This window comes from Malania oleifera, chromosome 6 (assembly GCF_029873635.1).
Source record: "Malania oleifera isolate guangnan ecotype guangnan chromosome 6, ASM2987363v1, whole genome shotgun sequence".
In the NCBI taxonomy this organism is placed as follows: domain Eukaryota; kingdom Viridiplantae; phylum Streptophyta; class Magnoliopsida; order Santalales; family Ximeniaceae; genus Malania; species Malania oleifera.
In genome coordinates this window covers 25533515-25538661 of record NC_080422.1, presented here as the reverse complement: position 1 = coordinate 25538661, position 5147 = coordinate 25533515, and positions in this window count along the sequence as shown.

Genomic DNA, 5147 nt, shown 5'->3' with positions numbered 1-5147 from the left:
AAATGAGTATACTATTTTTATAGGTTTAATGTATACGAGTCTCGTGAATGTAATGTTGTGAACATACTAGTATCAACTGTATTGGAAGAATGTTTTATTTGCACAGGTGCGTGGATGGATATGCTCAATTTTTTAAACAGAAGACTCTGCTGAAATTAGGTTACTATTTTGACAAGTTCAATGTCTACGAGTCTCGTGAATGTAACGTTCTGAAATATAATTTAGTCTCTCTATGTATGTTTCTTAGGTTTTATTTTTACTTTAATTTCACACAATATTGAAAGTCCACCAACGGCCCCCGAAGAAAAGGAAAGAGTCCAATTAGGTGAATTCAAAGATGAATAGGGTTGATGAAATTTTATTTCATTAAAAGATCTGTCGAGGTATGACGAGATATCTTTAGCACACGAACCGCATAAATAGTAAGAAAATACTTGAAACCAGAATAGGAAACAACATTGAATGGGCCCCATATATCACAATGGATCAAATCAAATTTGTTCTTTGAACTAGACTAAGATACAGGAAATGAGAGTTTTCTTTGTTTTGCTAAATGACATACATCACAAACATGTGTGGTATTAAAAGATATGGATGACTCCAGCTGTTTAAGATAAGGTAACCTTGAGTTGGAAACATGACCAAGTCTGTAGTGCCAGGTATCTAATTGATTTTGGGTAATGGTTGAAGCCAAAGATGAAGAATGAAACTTGGCTTGATTGTGAGTAGCAGCCTTTGAAGGAACTTGAGATAAATGCTACAGTCCATGTTTCTCAATATGAGTTAAAGAAGGCAGTATGAGTTAATTGGTCCCAATCATCTTCTTTGTTAATTGGTCCTGTAGAAGGCAATATGAGTTAAAGAAAGAAACACAAATGTTAGATTGTTTTGTTAGTTTAGAAACAGACAACAGATTGAATGAAAAACTGGGAACACACAACACATTATGTGAAGACAGTATATTTGAAATGCAAATACTGCCAATGTGTGAAGCTGGAAAAGAGTTTCCATTTGGCAAATTTATGGAAGTGTTGATTGGTGTAGGTGGAGAAGAATATAATAAAGGTGAACATATCATGTGATCTGTTGCACCTGTATCTAGAATCCATGAATGTACATTCTGCAGAGATGAAGAAACTAAATAACAAAAATTTGAAGGGTTACCAGAAAATTGAGAAGTAACAATGTTAACAGCCGGAGAAGATGTTTGATGAGATATTAGGAGATGAAGTAGAATTTGCAAGTGCTAGCAATTTATTGAATTCCTCAGAAGTAAAAGAAAACTTTGGATCCTCATTACTCTGTTGAAGAGAAAGCTCAGGAGTTGTCATGGCAGCATGTGCAGTAGGTGGCTTCCTTTTTCCTTTTGGTCCAGTCCAGCCAGGAGGAAAACCATGAAGATGAAAACATTTTTCTATTGTATGCCCATTGTATCCACAATGTGTACAGTATAGAGAAAATCTCTTCTGTTTATCCTTTGAGAATTTCAAAAAACCAGATGGCTGAATATTTTGTTTGGCAATCAAAGCATGAGTTTCACTGCTGACAACATTATTTAGTTGTCTTTGACTTTCCTCTTGAAGTAGTAAAGAAAATACTTTCGCCATACTTGGTAATGGCGAAATCATAAGCAATTGACTTCGAATTGGAGCATAGAAATCATTCAGACCAATCAAAAATTTCAACACATAATCAGATTGCTGTCTAACCAACAAAAAATCAAACAGGTTGCAGGTACAAGTTGCCATTTTACCACAACTACATGTAGGGAATGGTCGGTAGTTAATATATTCATCCCATAATGATTTGAATGAATTAAAATATTCAGTAATTGATAAACAACCCTGAGTAATAGAACTAAGAGATTTTTCAAGATGAAAAACTCTGGGACCATCATTTCGTAAGTATCTTGTTTTCAGCTCATTCCAAAGATCAACAGCAGATGTAACATAGAGAAGACTATTTCTTATTTCCTTGGAAATGGAATTTATTAACCATGAAAAAACTAGATTGTTTGCACGCAGCCATGTAGTATGGAGAGAACACTGATTTATAGAAGGAGCAAGAGTCGAGCCATCAATGAATGCTACCTTATTTTTAACTGTTAGAGCAATGGTGATTGACCGACTCCATGCAATGTAATTATCACCACTAAAAATTTCAGAAACCAGTAATGCACCAGGATTATCACTTGGATGTAAGTAATATGGACTGGATGAATCATCATAAAGATTGATCATACGATGACAATTTTGAGAACTGGTAGAATTATCAGTAGAAGTCATATATGGAATTTCTCGAAGAAATATAAAAAATTTGCAGATCAATGAATTTTTCTTTGTAAAGACCAGAGATAAAAGCAATTCACTTGAGGCTTTGCAATTTGATACCAGAATAATGCCGATACATAATACTAATCTATCAGCTTCTTTTGATCAGCGTCAGAATTTTTCTGAATATTCGTACTGCTCAGAATTTGGAGGCGCAGTGTGGCTAAAAACAGAGCTTTCATGGTTTTTTGAAAATTAAAAAAAATTGCGGAAGGGAAGCAAGTGCTCTGATACCATGTGAAGTTTTTACATAAGTTGAAAAATTCTTCTCTATATCTGCTTCAAATATAGAGTATATGTTTGTATTTATATAATACAAAAATCAAGAATAAAGAAAACTAACTAATCAGGCTAACTAATTAGCTAATCTTCTCTTCTTCTAATTTAACTTGCGTAGCTTTGGATTTCAGTTCCAACTGTTCAATTCTTGAAGCAATATTCCAACACTTATTTATCTTATTATTGATCTTATCATGAATGATGGAATCATTATATTCAATATAGTATGCACGGGCCAATCTGCATATTTTTTTTGTTTTACGTCTCGTAACTCTTCCTCAGCCAGGCTTGGGCTGAATAGCGGAGCAAGTACAAGTATTAGTATAAAAAATGCGTCATTTGTCATCAATATTTACTCGCGGCCTCTCGGGAGAATCGATGACTGCATCTTTATTTATCATTTTTGGGGCTGTCCACCCGAGACAATTCATTCAACGAACCAAAAAACACCACAGCACAAGGAACCGAGTTTTTTCCTTTTTTATCATTTTTTAAAATATAGATATTAAATAATATTTTTTTTACAACACATAATTAGATTTGTGTTTTACAAAAAATAATCTGCAGTGACACGTGGTAAATCTCGCTACTCCAAGTAGCGAGATTTGGTTAAAAATCGCTACTTGGAGTAGCGAGATTTGTGCTTTACGAAAAAATAAACCCCAGTGACACGTGTAAATATCGCTACTTGAAGTAGCGAGATTTTGTTAAAAGTCGCTACTTGGACTAGCGAGATTATGTCAGAATCATTCTGGGAAATACTTCCCAGAATGAGGTATTATTTAATATATTTTTTTAAAAAAAAGTTAAACGGGAAAAAACTCAGAAAACGGTGCTGCGTGCGTCAATGTTTTTTTTTTTTTTTTTTTGGTTTTTTATTTAAATTTTACTTTACGTATTTAAATTCAATTAATTTTCACTCTTCCAGTCTATCTTAAATAGTCTAATTCCGGTTCTCATGCTAGTGGAATTTTTTATTTTTATCTATTTTTTAATTTTTGTTTTTAATTTAAAATCAAACTCTAACTTTTAAAAATAAAATATTTATTACTCTCATTGTAATATGAATACATAAATATATATATATATATATATATATTTATATATGCTTGTACGTCTATATTAATTTAGGTCACATAAATTTATATATATATATATATATCAATTTTGATCACATAAATTTTAAAAATAACATCCATACTATAACATCATTAAATGTAAATATATACTAATATATTTTAATACAAATATTAAATTATTATTGTTAATATTTTTTATTTATAATTAATAAATAACCCATCGTATGATGATTTTAAAGTTTCCCAAGACTCTTAGGATCTTTTGGAGATAGATAGCTATCAATGAGTCAGCAAAGCTCCCGAAGTCTCTGACACATCAATACTACAAGACCGTCAAATCTCTCAAAAGCAAAATTAATAAACTTTTCAAAAGAAATATTCTATGTTTTAATGGTTGACAGTCTCAACCACTTGAATAAAAATAGTTTTTACTTAAATAATTCAGTTTGTAGCTTTTACTTTAATAATTTAGTTTCAATTATTGTATCGTCCAATTATTATAAGGGGCAACCTTTATAAGTGGGGAAGATGTTTCAATGGAAGGGTATCAGTTGATATTAGTAGTAAGTGCAAATTGAGAGTAAGAATTTGTTTCCTTAATCTCTTTTTAAGTTTCAATATTGTATAATCTCATTGTAAGTTTTTGTTGACTTTGGTGTATTCCCAATAGGGGGGTGAATTTGAATTTTAAAACATTTGTCTAGGTCAATTTAGATTCCTCAAACAGTATTGCACAAACTTACGATCTTTCTAGATAATCATTAGTCTAATCAAATATTAAAAAAAGTAGACACAAACATTCAAGTACTGAAATTTAAAATGCGGAAATTAAAAACAACCACGAGAAATGTTATCGAGGTTCGGTCATGTAGAGATCCGAAAAATTACAGTAATTAAATAATAAAAGAAATGAGAGAAAAAGATTTTTCAAAAAGAGTTTCAGCAGGGTCTCATCGACGAGTGAAGAAGTGCTCGTCGACGAGCAATGCTCTTTGGCTCATCAACGGGAGCTCATGCCTTGTCAACAAGAAGTTGCCACAAGAACTTATTTCAGAGCCTGAAACTCGTCGACGAGAAGAAGGTGTTTGTCCATGAGACTACCGCTTGGACTCGTCAACGAGGAAATGCGACTCGTTGACGAGGCCATGTGGACAAGTTTTCTATGTAAGCTCAAGAACTCATTTTCCCGTGAAAAAAAAAAAAACAACTTATAGAAACCCTCTCTCTCTCTCTCTCTCTCTCTCTCTCTCCCCTACGCTCCCTCTCCTTCTTTCTTTGATTTCGACTCTGTCTTTTGCTGGTTCGACGATCCGAAACCGCCACGTTACTTCTGGGAAGATTCTCTACAAATCTGCTAGAGCGATTTATTGGCTAAGCCAACTTGGGCACCATCCCAAAATTTGGGTAAGTTTATTATTTTAATATTTATTAAGGTATTTGGTATTTCTGAGTTGAGGAA